This window comes from Hydra viridissima, unplaced genomic scaffold (genome assembly GCF_058129835.1).
Source record: "Hydra viridissima isolate aposymbiotic clone 2 unplaced genomic scaffold, HvirCarnegie_v1 scaffold_5, whole genome shotgun sequence".
Taxonomy (NCBI): Eukaryota; Metazoa; Cnidaria; class Hydrozoa; order Anthoathecata; family Hydridae; genus Hydra; species Hydra viridissima.
The window spans coordinates 10,879,729-10,897,324 of record NW_028324304.1 but is presented as its reverse complement, the minus strand read 5'-3'; the positions used below and the strand labels follow the sequence as shown (position 1 = coordinate 10,897,324).

Genomic DNA, 17,596 nt, shown 5'->3' with positions numbered 1-17,596 from the left:
TATCACGGCTAAAGTCGTTACTTTACTAATTTTCAAACGATAATCAAATTGTTAAAATTTAAAACTCATTTGCTGATGATGAACGAATAAGCGCTATCAAATGAAGCTTTTTCTTCTATTAGTTTGCAACCATTCTAGTGTACATCAAGCGCCAACTTGGCGTGCTTAACTGTTAGAAATATTTTAAAACTGGAATGTCTTTATTTATTTTACTTATCAACTCTAAGTTGAGTATATTAAATTTGCGTATAACTTTTTCGTCAAAAAAAAAAAAGACTTTTTCACAAAGATCATTTAAAAAAAAAGGATGAGAAGAGGAGGATGTGGTGCCTTAGTATTCTTTTACTAGAATTTTTTTATTGAAAGTTTTTTGACTGCGCCAAAGCTTACTTTTTTTTTTTCTTTTTTTTTTCCAGATTTGTGCAATTTTTTTGTTAGCCTAAGCCTAAAGATAAATATTAAAAAAAATAGTGATAATTTATTTTATTTCTCGATATGTTTTTGCTCGATATTTCATTGACAGCATATAATTTCATTAAACTATACTTCAATTTAAAAATAGACTATAAAATTAAATAACGATTATCTAATATCTTTTTTGTTGCCATATCATTTAATCCGAATATTTAAATCGGATTATTAACTATTGAAAATTTTTTTTGATTTATACACCACAAGAACCTCCTCTGGTCTCCGTAAAAACTGTTGACTTTTCTGACTAACCCTGAAAAACTAACTAGAAAATGAAAAAATATTAAAAACATTTCCATATAAATTACAGCGTCGGTGGTGTAACGGTTAGCATTGTTGCCTTCCAAGCAATAGATCCGGGTTCGATTCCCGGCTGACGCAGGCTATTTTTACTACAAATTCTTTCTGGAACGAATTTTAATTTAACACAGAAAAAATAGTATAAAACAAGGAAAAGACGCCTAATCGTGAACAAGGAAATTTTTAATATTCTGAAAATCGATGAAATAAATTGCATTTTTCGTTAAAACATCATTACTTGAGATTCATAATTTACGATCTTCCAGAATCTAACAGAACTGCAAGATTTAATGTTAATGATATGAATTTTACGTTAGCTACAAGATTTTCGTTAAAAATTTGAGTTAAAATTTGTAACAAATGAAATTCGGCTTCTTATAAATGGTTTACAAAATTTCATTCAGCGTACTAAGATCAAAGATACTCAGATCAGTTCTTGTAAATTTTTAAAGATTTTTTTCCAGTCATATTTTCACTGGTAATTTTACTTGTATTGTTGAATATACTAGGTGGCTCATAAGTCACTTTATATTTTAGAAATTAAATAACTTTTTCTTAAATGACTGTATTTAATTAATTCTTTTTTTATTACAAAGTTTAGAGTCTGTAAGTTAGTTCTAACTTAGTTACGAAAGATAATGTCTCTTAAATAGCCTCCATTCTCGGCTTCACAAAGTCGAGCTCTTTCTAAGCTATTCTCCATAAAACTTCTTAACATCTGAGGTTGTATGGAAAGAATTTCTTGTCGTATGTTTGCCTTAAGTTCTTGAATAGTTTGGGGCTTATTTGCATACACTTTGTCTTTAAGATATCCACAAAGCCAAAAGTCTAGTGCTGTCAAATCAGGAGAACATGTAGGCCATTCAAAATCGGAATTACGAGAGATTATCCGATCTTGAAATATTGCAGCTAACAACTGCATTTTGGTTCTAGCGGTATGTGTAGTTGCTCCATCTTGTTGCCACCAATACCCTGCCATGTTTGCTAACTGAGGTTGAACAAAACTTGCTTGCATGTCTCGATATCTCTCAGCATTTACAGTCACAGCATTTTTATTTGTACCTTCAAAGAAGAAGGGCCCAATAACCCTATCTGATGTTACTCCACACCATGCTGTGACTTTTACCGGGTGCAATCGACTCGCATGAACTTGGCGTGGATTTTCTGTGCCCCAGAATATGGTATTCTGCTTATTCACATGTCCATTTAAATGGAAATGAGCTTCATATCCCATGATCAACTTGTGAATAAACTCATTGTCATTTTTTGCAGTTCTCTGAAACCTGACAGTATAATTTAGTCATTTTTGAATTCTGGTGGTTGTAAAGATTGCACTAATTGAACCTTGTAAAGGTACATGTGCAAGTCTCTTTGAATGTGCTGCAGAGAACTCCGTGAGATGCCAAGTTCTTGAGAACGCCTTCGAGTGGATGTGGTTGGGTTCTCTTCAATGCTACGGCTCGCAGCTTCAGTATTTTCACGTGTACGTACTGAACGACCTCATCCACTTCTAGACCTATCACTTACTGAGCCATGCTCTTGAAAACGCATCACTAGGTTCAATATTACGGTCTTTGCGTTGCAACAATTGACCGTCTATTTTCAAAGTAAAATTCAATTATTTTCACTCGTTGTTCTGTTGTAAACTTATCAATACCAAAAATCTCCAAAGTTTATATTTTTTAATTCTGAAAAGAGAAATTTTATGTCATCAAACTAAATATTACATATTTTTTTCAACTTAATTAAAATTCGCGAAATGGCTGCTGCTCCTACCAACTCCCTTCCGAACCTCCTAATTGTTCGTCAGCAAATTTTAATTCCTCTCAAATTTTATTCTAAATTCCAAATTCAACAACACTAACATTCTAAATTCCTTGTGTCATTAATATGCTAACGGCGATAGTTTGGTAAAGTCAACGAAGGTAGTAAGGTCAAGCCCAAATGCATGTGAGTCTGAGGGTAAGTAAATGACCCTTGGAAAGGCAAAGGGTACCACTTCAAGAATCAGATTCCATCTTCAGTATAAGCACCCGGAGAATGGAAGCAATTCCGTTCCAATTGATGACTTGGAAGAGAAAAGAAACACTGAGGTCTCGGACTTAGAGAAAGAAGGCTCTTGTTACGAAATTTTATGTCAACTTAACGAGAAAGTATAGCAATAAGTTGATTGATGATTCTCGTAATTTTTAACAGAAAATTCGAGCGAATTATTTATGTCAGTTATAACGAGCCGACGGACAAATTACTTAACTAATTGAAGTTAAGAATTAATTAAATCAACGTGGGAATTTTAATTTCACAATTCAATTGGATAGCGTTAGTTTTTTTCTTTCGTGTAATTTTACGAACGCAAGCAATCTTAATCTTTAATTATTACGCAAACACCTCGTAAGATTTCTCATATTAACACTAAGGAATTTCACGGTTGTCAAAATGGAATGTAACATTAATGTGGTGACGTAAATATTTTTTGATTGGAATTGGTTGCCATGAATGCAATCGGTCACTGGGACTTGTCTCAAAACCTAGCTCCATCATCTGCAGAAGAAAGGGTAGTTTATATATTTCATGAAATACATTATAAATTACTAAAATTTTATACATGCAAAAAATTTTGAAATAAATAAAGGTAAAGAAATTATAAAAATATTAAGAAATGGTGAAAATAACTCCATGAGCACCAATATTTAATGACGTCATTCAAACGTTTGTGCTCGCTGTACATAGAATATCGTAATTGATTTTATTTAGAGAACCATTTTTTAAATAAGAATTAAGCAAAATAAGCTTCTTGAAATAAAAAGGTTTCTTGGATGTACTTTAAATTTTTCTTGGATTTTCTTAAGTTTCCAGAAAATGTTTAAAACCAGAAGGAAAACCTGAAAATATGAAGGGTTAATTCCTGGTGGGTTTAAAAGATATGGTGGTTTGAAGTTTCATTAAATTTTGAATTTGACACTTTTTTTCCATTAGCCAAAACTACTCAAGAAGCTTTCAATAACAAAAATTCTGTACTTTTGAGCACCGGTTCTTTGGTTATATACAGTAATGTAACATGCATGAATTCATCTGCTATGTTTAAACACTCGTTAAAATTTCTAATTTGAAATAACTATATTTGCTGTAGAGGAGTTGAAAAAAAAAAAAAAAAAGATAAATCTTTATTTCTTTTTATATTCATTTCTCTTTATACAGTTATGGTTGACTTTCTTATGTAAAATATATTTATAATCACTTGAATATTTAATATTTTTTTATTAAGGACATTTTAGAATATTTCACGATTGACAAACAGCAGGTGGTATTTCTACTAGAAATTTTGACGGTGGGTTTTTTCTACCGAAGAATAAAGTTGGCCGGGACAGATTTTAAAACCTTAATTATAGTTGCTTTTTTTTGAAAACTTTTAAATATTTTGTTTAAACTTTTATTATTAACGTTAGCAATCCCAGGATCCCAAGAGTTTTTATAGTTCTGAAATTGCAGGATTGCATTCTGACAGTCCCTGGTGTGAATTTTTTCTTAGGTTTTCTAAAATTTAAAAGTTTTTAAAAAATTTTTTAAGAATTTATTACTTTAACTGTTAAAAAAATTTACCGTTAAAAGTTATTCGAGTTTTCGCTCAGTTTTTCGGTCGGTTAGCTTTCGGCTGGTTGGCTTTCGGTCGGTAAGCTTTCGGCTGGTTAGCCTTCGGTCGGTTAGCTTAACTTCTAATTTAATTATTAGTTTGGAAAAAAAGTTTTTTCGTACTTTCATGAAATAAACGCAATCAATCTATAATAAAATCACTATTATTATCATTAGCAGTTTTCCATTTATAAGGCAAGAAGTGAATCCCATCATAGTAGAAGCTGCCTTCGAGATGTCAAACATCATCGAAGTTCTTCTCTGACATGTGAAATTGCAGAGTACGGAAATTGTGATAATCCCTTGGAGTGATGTCTAGAGAATATTGCGGGTGAGGCAAGTTCTTCCATCTCATCTCTAAGCTTAAGATATGTCAATTTTGGCCTGTATAGCCGCGACTTGTTAAGTAAATCTTATTACTAAATAAAGACATCTCTGATGCAGCAAGTTAGATATGGGACATTAATGTTAAAAATACAAAAAAAATCATCTACTGCTGGACAAAAGAACTTTTGTCTGCGGGACAAAAATTCTGCACAAAAATTCGAAACGGTTTGGGAGATGAAATTTCGGAGGCGCTTTTTTTTTTTTTTTGCGCTTCCTAAAAACATCTTTCAAAACTGCAACGAAAATAAAATATTTCCTTGTTTTTTAAATAAATTTTTAATGTCTCAATCAATTGCCTTTCATTTGATTTATTTTTGTTAACGTTTAAAAAATGAACTTTTTGATTCCAGTAAATTTTATGCTTATAATAATACCGGGATTCTTAAATTCAAAATTTTGCGAAATCCCGACGCTAAAAAATTCTTCGTGGATCGAATGCCTTATTGATATGTATGGGCAAACTTTTAGCAGAGTAATTAATACAATTACCCTTCTAATTTTTTCGCTTGAATAGTGAGATAACCGGCCGTTTGAATTCAAGTCATGATGTTCCTAATTTTTATTTATTGCAAAAATTTTGATTTTAAATATATTTATTCTACTACTTACTTTAAGCGTTGGTGGTGTAACGGTTAGCATTGTTGCCTTCCAAGCAATAGATCCGGGTTCGATTCCCGGCTAACGCACTCGTTTTGTAAATTTCATTTTTCTTAAAATTTTTCTTGCCGTATTCTCCGGTGATCGTTTCTTGTCAATTATTGGTTTTAATCCTTCAATAATACCATGACTACGTATTCACGCTATTTCTTAAGGAAATAGATGAAATGTAAAAGATGCTTTATGCAAAGTTAAAATATCACACAGAGTTTCCAAATCGCATTTGATCAGTTCAACAAATACTTACGATTGAGAACTGGGTTGTCTTTAAACCCTGAGCATATGTCCAGAAAAAACAAAAAAGTTGCTAACGCAATTGTCAAAGTGCAACATGTGTTACAAAAGCCACAAAACTTGTCATAACTTATCTAACGCAATTTCGCCCTTTTTATAAAGCTCACGTTTCATACTTGCATACTGGATTCATGTTTCTTGTGAAAAAATTAACGCCATTTTGTTGATACTATTCGATTACGCTTCCAGAGTAATGGCAAAATGCAAGATCAGGCCAGAAGACGGGCGGATTGGCATGTTTTCGGATCATAGACATTAGTCCCAGTTTTAAACATTTTTCCGTTCCTGAAAAATGGCTGAGTTTTGAAACCAAATGAACAGATGGCTTGCTAAATCATAATCCTGCTATAATTGCATTTAAAAAAGTTTTAATTGCATTTAGCAAAATGTCAGGTTTTGTTCCTTTTGGGATAGTATAAAATTGCTGACCTGGGGGTTGTCGAACAGTCGAGTTTGCAACTCAGTACGCATTAGTACTGGGAATAGGTTTAATCTCCCATTTTTGATTTACTTTAAGCTTTTCTCGATGCAATTTTCAAGCGAGTTTTTCGACTTCGATGATTTGTTGTTGGGATTTGTTCCACGGATCTTCTGTTTCTTGTAAGTCTTGTAGCCATATCTCTTTTTGACTTCTTCGATTGTCGACTTGAAAACACTTAATTTTTTTTCGATATCCCAAGCGTATTCAGAGTTTTCATCAATTCCCCAGATCACATTTTGATTAAGTTTTAAATTTGACGGACCTCTTTCTCGGTTTCTCGTCTTTCTTTCCAATTCACGATCTTCAATCCACGATTTGATGATTCGAGCTAATTGCAAAATATGACATTTTATGAATATCTTTTACCACAACATACTTCTGAATACCATTTAAGCTTTGGTTTATCTGTTCATCTTGATTTTCTTTACCAACTTCTTCGAAAGACAAATTCTTATACAACTCATTAGTAAATGAGTGTCCTAAATCTTTAAAGAAGCAATTCATGATTGGATTTCCATTATAACCAGCTATAAATTTCGAAGATGGAGTCGCCATTTTTTTTACTTGGATCCAAGTCTCGCTTAAAATGTATAAAACCACGTGTTTTAATCTGTTGCCAAAACATTTCATCTTCATTTTTGAACTTAATCTTTTATGATTTGGTGAAAAGTTAGGTCTTATTATTAAATTCCTTTCCATGTTGTCTGTTTATCCTGTGTTTTCCGTGATTCTTTAACACTCTTAGGTAATTGACACAAAAAACTCTGAAGAAAACAAAAAATCAGTAAAGTTAAATGACAACACCTATTAAACCAAAAAAATGAAAAGCAAAAACAAAATTCTTTCGAAACAAAAAAAACGTTAACATTCTATAGATAAAAAAAGGTTTTAATAAAAATAAAAAAGTTTCCATGATTAAAAAAAAAAAAAGAATTTTAATGATTTTTTGTGTTATTGCACCAAAATTTTTATTGCAATAAATTTTTATTAAACCAGTTCTTTTTTATTGCAACAAATTTTTCAAAAACTTTCTCAGAATTAGTTAAACACAAAACAATTTTAAACAATAAATAATTTTTGGTTCAGAAGTTTTTTTAAGTACCACGCCAAAAAAATTTTTCAAGTTATGATTAGAACACAGAAGATTTTTTTGATATTATTTTTAATTTTTTTAAACATATTTTTGAATGTATTTTCAAATTTTGATTTTTAGCTTTACCTTAATATATTTGATTGGATAAAAGAACAACTTTTCATTGTATGTTCAAAAGTTACTTGAAAAATCCTTTCATAAAAATTCTTTCAATTAATAAAGACTTTCACTTGTAAATCCTCAACATATTTCACATAAAATTCTTTGCCTATCAGCATGAGACATTTAAAAAACTCAATTTTTCATTGGTTGCATTGAGACTCTAACTATGATTTAAACAATGCTTCCAAAGACGTTTGATACCAATATTTAGAATGATGTTTTTAAAAAATTTTTAGTATTTTAATACCAACGTCTTTTGGGTTTTCAAACGTAAATTTTTGTATAAAAATTATTCACTTGGATATCAAATCATTATATAAAAAAGGATCGAATTCTGCAATTATGGATTTCAGGACTGAGTATCTTGAGATGAAATTGCTATGTATATTTAAGGTAGGTTTCATTCGCAACATTTCTGTTTCTTTGCATCGTAATACTATCTTAAAAATAAACCAATAGTTTTATAGTTTTTTAAAGTACTATCTTATATAGATTTGTTCTTTATAACAGCAAACTAATGACCCACAGTTGTATAACTAGCTTTAGCATTGAAATTATAAATAAATTAAATTATAATATAGTTATAAATAGAAACTTTATCAAGTTGTGACAGCAAAAAGATTAGTGAATTATTATCAGTGTTGTTTGTTCCTAAATCTTTAAAAAAAGTATCTCATTTAAGCATCTTGATGAATATTCAATCTTCTTTTCTCGGTTCAATATACAAGTTTTTTTAATCATTAAAAAAAAGTTTTAAAAAATCAGTTAAAGAGCATTACATTTTCTTAAGGGATGTTTTTGGACTGAAATTAACTTTTATTTGATAAACAAAATATTTGTCTGACTTTTCCTAATAAAAAAATAGAGCTTCTCAACACAATCAAGTTGAGCAAGTTGAATGAATAATCTTAACAAATTAATAGTACATAGAAAAAATCATTAAAATTTAGTTGAAATTACTGTACTTAACACTTTGTTACAAGTGACGTACCTTTGCGAAATAATACCAACATTTTTTAAAAATAGAAATTGTGAGGCTTTCTATGTGAACTTTCCAAGACAAAATTAAGGTGAATTCAAATTGTTTATTATTTCAAATTTTTCTTCAATAATAGCACAATAATATCAATACTTTAACTGCAATCATTTAAATCATAATTTTGACCGAAATTTACAAAATAAAAAGTAATAAGAACTTTGTAATCATCTGCATTATTTTCACAGGACTCTAAATAAAAAGTACAAAATCAAAGTCAACAACAACAAATTAAGTATATATATTTGGGAGAATGGGGATTTTTTTCTTTTGTGAAGGTGCAGCGCCATTTAAAAACAGCCCAAATGTTCCATTTTAAAAGCCACCCTTTGAATTATCTGTAAAGCTTGGTACGTTATTGGTACCATTAAAATCAAAAGAAGGTCCCTTTCCAGAAGTAAAATTAAAAGAGGGCTGTTCTTTTGAGGAACTGATGTCGAACGGCTTTGTTACAGCTGAAGTAGGAAAGTTCGGCATTGATGAACTTGAAAACACACTTGTCATAAAAAAAGGCACAGGATTTTCAGATAGAAAGGATGGCTTTAAACTTGTTGAAAAATTAAAAGAAGGTACAGAAGTAGAAAAATTTCTTGATCCTGCATTAGTAAAGCTAAATCCTGCAGTACTTTGGGTGATACTTACAGATGATCCAAACACATCCAAATACTGAAGTTAGAGTAGGCTTAGAAACAGTTGAATTCGATGAACCAAACAGAAAAGACACTTCAGTGGTTTTTGCGAAATTAAACGAGTTTGTAGTAGCAAATAATGAAGGTTGAATATCTTCTATCGTTTTGCAAAGCTATAAGAAGAAATTTTAAACAGGAGTTAAAATCACTTAATGAGAAACTTAAGGGTACAAATAAATGAATACACGACAATAACTGAAAAGTAGATTGTGCCTCAAAAAAACAAACTATTTGTCTTGAAAGGTAAATTACGATTCAAATTCCATTCGATAAAAAGTATGTTGCTGATTGTCAAATGGGATTTCTTATAATTATGAAAAAAGGTTTCAGATTACACAATCGTCTCTGTATCAAATATTTTTTTAATTGTCATTTTAGAGGAAGATAATTTAGCTAAAAATAGTGATTTGCAAGAAATTGACAATTTTTTTGACTTAATTTACAGTATTGACCCGTCCTAATTTATTGAAAAAAAAATAATAATAAATATAAAAAACCCAACCTGAAGTAGAATTTTATTTCTGAAAGAGAAATTTTCCAAACTCAGGGAGGCAAAATTGAAGAACAAATATTTGTAGGTTCACAAATACATGAGCTGACAAACGATTAAAAGCCTTGAAGAGAAACTGAATAATCAAGAAAAAGTCGTCTGGAAATCTTTCGTGAATGATGACATTTCGTAAATGATGTTTTCTAGAAAAACTCTAGAGCGGAAAATTACAATGGCTTAACAAATTAACTTACAATATCAAATAAAGCTATGGGTTCCTTAAAAAAATATATGTTGGACTCAAAAATGGATTTCCTTTTAGCAAATCTGTGAGTGATGAACAAGGCGAGAGCTTCCATCAGAACATTTTCTTAATGGTAAAACGCTTCAAAAGGAAATGGAGTCTAGAATTGCTAGCAGGGTATTGTTAGAGACTTAGAAGGGACCTACCAAAATCCAAATGATTGCAAAAATCATAAGGATTTATTGTACATTAAACAATAATTTCATTAGGTACGCTTTTGTACGCTTTCCTTTAAACTTTATACTTTCTTTTTCTTTTCCTTTACACTTCTATGGTAGTGAATTAATTGGAACATTACAATTTTTAAGTCACTCGTCCAAAATGAATTTTCTTAGATCTACTTGCGAATTTATTTTCTTTTGTTAACAATCAGCTTTTTTTAAAACAACTTTAACGTTATTTGAAAGGAAGACAAATTTGCTTTAAAACATAAAAACAAATTATCAAAATCTATATACAATATATAACTTATATATAACTTGAAGAAACAAAAAATAAAATACGCTACATTTAATAACAGATGAGCTGTTCTCAGAAGTTCTTCAAAGTATAAGGAAAATGGCTCTCAAAATATTTTAAAAAGTCCATAGGCAATTATCATTGCGGACTTTAGTATTTTTTCAAAACTTTTCTATACTTTCATCAAATTAAAATGGTGACACTTATTTTGAATGGGTTTAAGATAATTGGATATAGTTCTTTAAATATTTTTCACATTAACGTTTCATTTCTTCGGACTTGTATTAATCATTTTATCATTTTTCTGTACTAAAATCAAATTAAAACACATCGTCACTCAATTTGAATAGGCTTAAATTAAGTGGATCCACTAAAAGTATCTTTAAATCAACGCGGTCTAACTCTTTGTTAATTTTTGTAAACAGCCCTTAAAAAACGATTGGTCTAAATAATTTCGAACTTTACATCGCTTTTGTTAAAAAATTGAAAGTTTAACAAAAGCTATGTAAACAAAAAAAAACGATCTAAAAAAAAAAAAGAAAAAATTTGATATCCTTTTCTTTTTTTTTTTTTTTAATGAATGTGGTAAAAGTTGTAAAGCATTTATGCTGAAGGTACTTAAACATATTTCTTGATCCTCTGAGATTCCATACGTTTAATCTAACTATAAATAAGTCTTTTTAGATTAAATGAACATTCCTTAAAAACTACCGAGTTTCAGGCTTTAAGATTTTTTTAAACTTTTTTATAAGCTTTCAGACTAAGTTTTATAATAGTTCGTTCTTGACTATCATGATATAAAAGAACCCGTAACTACTAATTATTCTTCATTTGATGTAAATAAATCTGTGTGTATCAAATGTGTATTTGTATAGGCGTATCCATGTATATCTGCGTATGTATATCTGAATGTGTATACCATATACGTGCATGTTGCATACTTATAATATCTCCAAACCCGAAATAATCTCTTCGTGTCTTGAAAATAAACATTTGATTTTTAGCGTTATTACCAGACAGCTTTTATTAGAAAATTGCACAGTGGAAGAAAAAAAAAAAAAGGGGGGGGGGGGGGAGTTTATTTTAAAAAGTTTCAAATTCTAATTATCTCTAATTTTTTACTTCTCCAGAAAAAAACTTCGTACTTCGTATCATTGATTTAAATCAGCATTTTTAATCTGTAAAACAAGTAAAAGAATCCTTTATCTCAAAACAAATTTTTATGCAATACAACAAACATTTGCAATTATGGCAGAAACCATCCCACTTTTCAAATAACTTCATTCATTTCGGAAAATCACAAAATAAACGTAATCTCTCATAAAAAATATATTTTTTTACTTTTTTCAAAATCAATGAAAAGTAATAAATAAAAAAGATAATGATATTGAGTATTGACAGCTCTTTGATGCCAATTTGATAATCCATTTATTATTCATACAATGATTCCTGTTAAAAGATAGCAATAAAAATACTTATAAACAAACATTTTTTAGTAAACACAAATTAAAAAATTTAAAACACTAAGTAATAACTTTAATATGAACTTAAATATGAATTACTAAGTCTTTAATATGAACATAAAAATAAATTAAAGTCTGAAATGCACTTTTGTAAATTCTTACTTATTTCTCTTTAAGTAAATCTTCAATGATGTCGTCTACCAGTTTGTCAATTTGTTTGTCAAAATTCTGAGAATCTATAAAAAAATCAAGTAAAATGAAAGCTAAAAACTAATAAATACGAGTTATAGAATGGTCACACTCAGATTTTCTGAGTTTTTTAAAAAAGTTGTGTAAGGGTATTTTGAGTAAATACAATCTGAAAGTTTTCTGATTTCCCTCGTCCACAGGGGGGCCGCATCAGAGTTTTGATAAAGGTAACACAGTGATGTACATAAGGTAAGGCTAAGGTATATGGAGGATTCACTAAAAATCCTAAGATCGTAGCTTTATAAAAATAACGAAGGTAAAATATTTTCCTAAAATGTGACATTCTGAACCATTCTGTCGAGCTCATTTATGTTTAATTTTGTTGCTGCTTTTAAGAAACATTATATATGCTATATATATGCTGCTAACAGTACTGCTTCTGACAAGATTGCTATTAAATTTCATTTACGATTTGATTTACCGATCAGTTATTACGCAAATAAATGAAGAGAAATGAAAGAGTAACATTTATGAAAATTAATATGTATTACACAGTTGAATTAATGTTTCCAGACTTATAAACAACACTGTCCCCAATGCAACATTCCCCCCACCACCTCCCCCAATATATATATATATATATATATATATATATATATATATATATATATATATATATATATATATATATATATATATATAAGAAGTGTTTATGTATAATATTTTGTATTCTAACCTTGATGACGAGTTTTGAAATGTTTAACTAGAGATTTTGAAGCTTGGTCCCAGTATAAGCCTTGTTGGGATTCACACACTAAACATAAAAATGATTATGCAAAAGTTGCTTAACTTTTTTGTTGAAATTAAAATATAATTTAATACTCTTACCTGTTAATATCATTAAGAATAAAACTAAAACCATGAAAACGCGATTCATCTAAATAAACCGTGTAAAATATGAAAATATATCAAATGAAAAATATTTTAAAAGACAGAAAACGTGCTTCTTACGTTTTCTAGAAATACCTTTTTCAAATCCTTGACTTGTTTCACCTTAAAAATCTCAGAATCAATGAAATTTATTTAATTCGTAGCAAATAATTTTATTGCATCATTTAAACTACGACAACTTTAAATATCAGATTAAAGCATGTCACCGGCGAAATTTAACATGATCCTATTATAATCCTTGTAAGCATCGGTTAATCTTCTTCTTAAGATTCCAATCAAGAAAACGCTCGACGAAAAGTTATTAAGATAAAAAGTGTTACATTTTTTTTTCTTTTTTTCAAAAGATTTTTTTTTTATGAATCAAAAACTCCTCAAAAATATTATTTTTTCCATAGGGTCTCTTAAATAATACTACAGTTGATAACATTTACATTAAATCTTTCAAATACGTTTCATAAGCATGCCTCATCAAATTCCTTTAAAATCCCCAATATAATACTTATATTATATTAAATTTTCGGCGCGTGTTTCCAATTTTTAATACGTACATCGTAGGCGTTGTAGTTGCGTGTTTCGATGATGTGTATCAAATAAAACTTTTGTATCGAGGGAATAGAAACAAACCATCCACAAAAATTTATACTTTGAGACAACAGCCTCAAACCAAATTTAATGTAAAAGGAATTAAATAGCATCAAACGGCTGTACTTTTGTGAAAAAAAAAAAAAAAAAAAAACGATCGCGACAAAAACTTTTTTTTCTTTTACATAAGTCCAAGAATTTAAAATTAAAAAAACGTTTTTTTTGGTGGACAAAATTAAAGGAAAAACCTCTCGGTTGTATATTTTTTACTATATTTTTGTTTGTTAAAAAATATTAAATGTTATAAAAATCATAAAATGAAGCAAAGGAGGCCATGGATTGACTGATACCATACAATCTTTGGCTCTAAAAGCGATTTTAAGTTCATTAAAAAATCAATTCGGCAGTTGACTTATAAAATCAATCAGTTTTGATTTTTCATTAACAAAATAGTTTTCATTTAAATGTTTGATAGAAAGATTAAGATTACTAATATAGATGTAAAAGAGGAGAAGATCTAATATGGATCCATACACCCAAATCTGAACGGTTTTACTATCTGAGGTGTTGCCATTTAAAGCTATAAACCTGTTGATAAGTGAAACGGTATGATTTAAATTTCCGTAAGAACTTGCCATTTGTTACAGTACAGTAGCTATTCGTTGAAAGGAGGATGGAGGAGGATGATATAGTTTACGATTTCACAATGATCTTGTGCATCGATGAAAAATCCACAACCAAAGTCCATTATTAAGAGTAACTTTCATAATTACTTTAATTTAGAATGCTTCTTTTTCGTAGAATGCTTTTTTTTCGAAAATGAAACTGGTATTTATCTAAGTATGGTTTTTATTTAACAAATCGTTTTCAAAGATTTCAGAGCATTAAAAAGTAAATAAATCGAACGATAATTAGTGTTGTCAGCTTTTTTTGAAAAAAAAATCGCAGTGAAATGTAGAAGAAGATGTAGAATAACTTTTAAACCATTTAAAGCTATTCTACTTCTCATTGCGATTTTAAACAGAGATTCTTATTTATGTAAAAAATTTTATGAAAATTCTCAACTTTCCTAATTTTTCTAATATTAAGCTTAGTTATTGTTTGTTATAAAGGAATCAATTCTTTTACGTCTGCCAAAAACCAATTAAATATTGGATTTTTAAATGAGGTTGGGAAAAACAAAAACAAAAAACACCAATCCTTTATACTATGTAAACACCAGTGGCTGAAGACCATTGTATGAACTTAAGTCGTCTATTTTGATAGACGATTGATATTGTTGCCACTCTATCAGGTACCTACCTTAATTGAACAGTTTTAAGACATTTGCAATATCTTGCCAGTTCCATATCAAACCGATTTAACAGCATAAATACAAACTTTGCATGGTTAACACGCAAAAGTTTTGATTTGGTAAACATCAGCATGAAAATGAAAGTTTTTTTTGCCTCAGAATAAAAGTAAACTACTGTAAGCTCCCGCGGATTGGTAAATTATTTAATTTCTGAATCAAAAATTCTTGAAATGTTTGTAAAATTTTATAATAAATAACAGCTTATGGTAAAACAACAAATAAAATAAATTAGAAGATGAACAGCAGAAATCAGAAAACTACAGTTTCAAGTAAAGAATAGTAATTCTTCCCGGGAAATTCCCGGGAAAAATTTTATTCCAATTTCCCGGAATCCTGGGAAATGTTTTCCGGGATCCCGGGACTTGATTTAAAAGATTTATTAAAGTTAAAAAAGCAGTTTTTAAATCTCTGGTGGATTTCAGTTTAGAAAACCTAATGTTGTCTGATGATAAACTTATTGTTTTATAGTTATTGAAAAATTAGCAAAAAGTCTGGAACCTTTTATCTTAGGTTCTGAAATGATTTGCTGAAGGGAAGCAACTTTATTAACAGCTGACGACACATAAAATTTTATGGTTAAAGAACTTGATGTTCAAGATTGCTACCTAGCAAAAGATCTTAAAAATGCTTTAATTGAAAAAATATGTCAAAGAAGAAAAAAAGATCTTGTTGGTTAACTAAGATTTTTAGATAATCCACAGTCTTTTAAAAGTGATACGGATGATGACTTATTTAGTATACCATCTAAAGCAGTTATGATAAATTTAGCGATTGAAATAGCTGGTCGACTTTTTCCCATAATTATAGCAAATATAGCAAAATGAAAATATAGCAAAAGAAGAAGATAGTGATAGAAAACTTAACAATAGCATTATTAATATAAATCAGTTATCTGAATCTATGGCTGCCATATTGGAAAATTTTGTAAAAAAAATGTTTTTAAAGTCAAGTGCTTTAAATCAACTATGCATCAAGAATTCAATCTGTTAGAAGCTACTAATAAAAAATCTCATAACTTAGATATGCTTTATAATGCGCTTTTAACAATTTGTCCTTCCAGTGTAGTGGCTGAAAGGGTGTTTAGTTCAACTGGAACTAGATTGACAGACTGTCATCTCTATGCACTGATTTTTCTCAGAAGTTACTTTAAAATCGTAAACAGTTACAAAAAATGAATAGAAAAAAAGAAAAGTCTAATTAGCTGTTTATATTTTCCCTGATGAAGATTGAAAATGATGAAAATGGAAAAAGTCCGGGAAATCGCAATTCCTAGTAAAGAAATAACTTTACCAATAAATGCAAAGCTTTATAATATATAGCTATAAGTTATACTGAAAGTTAATATATGTGGGGCGGTTTAATATTTAACTATATGCATTTTTTAAGGGTAAAATGGAGAGTCTATTCGATATTGGATAGGTAAACTGGACATTACTTATGTCTGCAAGGCAAATAACTGGGATTTAAAAGGTCCAAACAAAACATTTTTCTTAAACTTTAAGAAGCAATGCATCTTAAAATTTCAATAAAGTGCATTACTCCTATTGCTATCGGATGAATATTTGCCATTTATTTTATTTATTTATTCTTTAGTTTTAAAAAAGTTTTTTCTGAGAAACAATTAATATTTGGTTCAGGCATATACAAGTCGCATTTTAAAGCAAAGAAATTTCTCTAAATAACACAAAATTATCTCGAGATACAAGCATCTTTTATTTTAACAATAACTCATATAAGTTAAACAGTTCTAAATTTTATCACGCTAGTTTCTGCCATGAGGCTCTCTTTACAGTAGATTCCATTTATGACTACTGATAAATTATGTACATGAACATCAAAAAGAAAACATTTTGAATATGTGTTTCATAATTGTAATTTCTTAAGCACCCATCTTTTTATAGTCATGCGAAACAATTATTTTAAAGCTTTTAAAAGCTTTTAGTGCTGCACAAATTTTACTAAAGAATGAAAATTCAAGTCAGGAAATAAATTGTTGAAGAGATTGCAAGCTTATTCTTGGTACCAGTCCCCTAAAGCAATTAACATGGCTTTAGCTGACTAACGCCTTGATATTCAAACTAAATGTGACAATCTAGAAACTTTACTTCAGCACAAACTTTGAAACTTTGAAACCTGAGAACTTTGCAAATTGATTGACAATCAGTTTTCAAAAAGATCAAAACTATCTTTAAGGAATTAGAGTTTGATAAAATATGCATGATAAAAAAATTAAGAAATTATTCTTATGTAGCTGTTTTCATATTACTTCTTTTAACAGTAAAAAGCTGCGAAATTTAACGAAAAAATGAATTTTTCTGTTTTTTTTGCTTCGATTTCTCATTCTACATTGGTTTTTATCAAAAAAAAATAATGAACTTTTAACCAAATTTGCGGTCGTATACAGTAGTTATGTTTAGGGACCAACCAAATTCACTGAAAAAAAAAAAAAAATTCTTATTAAGAAGTCTTAATAAGAAATTTTGTTGCTGTGCTTTTTTTGTGGTTTTTACTTTTTTTTTTTTTTCCGTGAATTTGGTGGGTCCCAAGTTATGTTTTATTCATAAAATGTTTTCTTCAATTCAATCCAGCGGAACTGACGAATTT

The 17,596-nt window shown here is 29.3% G+C and overlaps 1 long non-coding RNA gene and 2 other non-coding genes across 3 annotated transcripts; 2 read left to right on the top strand and 1 right to left on the bottom strand.

The window, feature by feature from the left end:
• Nucleotides 1-780: 780 nt before the first annotated feature.
• Nucleotides 781-852, top strand: Trnag-ucc (transfer RNA glycine (anticodon UCC)). The gene has a single exon. It is a non-coding gene; the product is annotated as a tRNA-Gly (tRNA).
• Nucleotides 853-5,402: 4,550 nt separating this feature from the next.
• Trnag-ucc (transfer RNA glycine (anticodon UCC)) lies at nucleotides 5,403-5,474 on the top strand. Its single transcript has one exon. It is a non-coding gene; the product is annotated as a tRNA-Gly (tRNA).
• Nucleotides 5,475-11,769: 6,295 nt separating this feature from the next.
• Nucleotides 11,770-13,296, bottom strand: LOC149888620 (uncharacterized). The gene is made up of 5 exons (XR_016452883.1): nucleotides 13,132-13,296; nucleotides 12,994-13,042; nucleotides 12,842-12,919; nucleotides 12,079-12,152; nucleotides 11,770-11,902 (listed from the first exon to the last, which is right to left on the bottom strand). It is a non-coding gene; the product is annotated as an uncharacterized LOC149888620 (long non-coding RNA).
• Nucleotides 13,297-17,596: the final 4,300 nt, after the last annotated feature.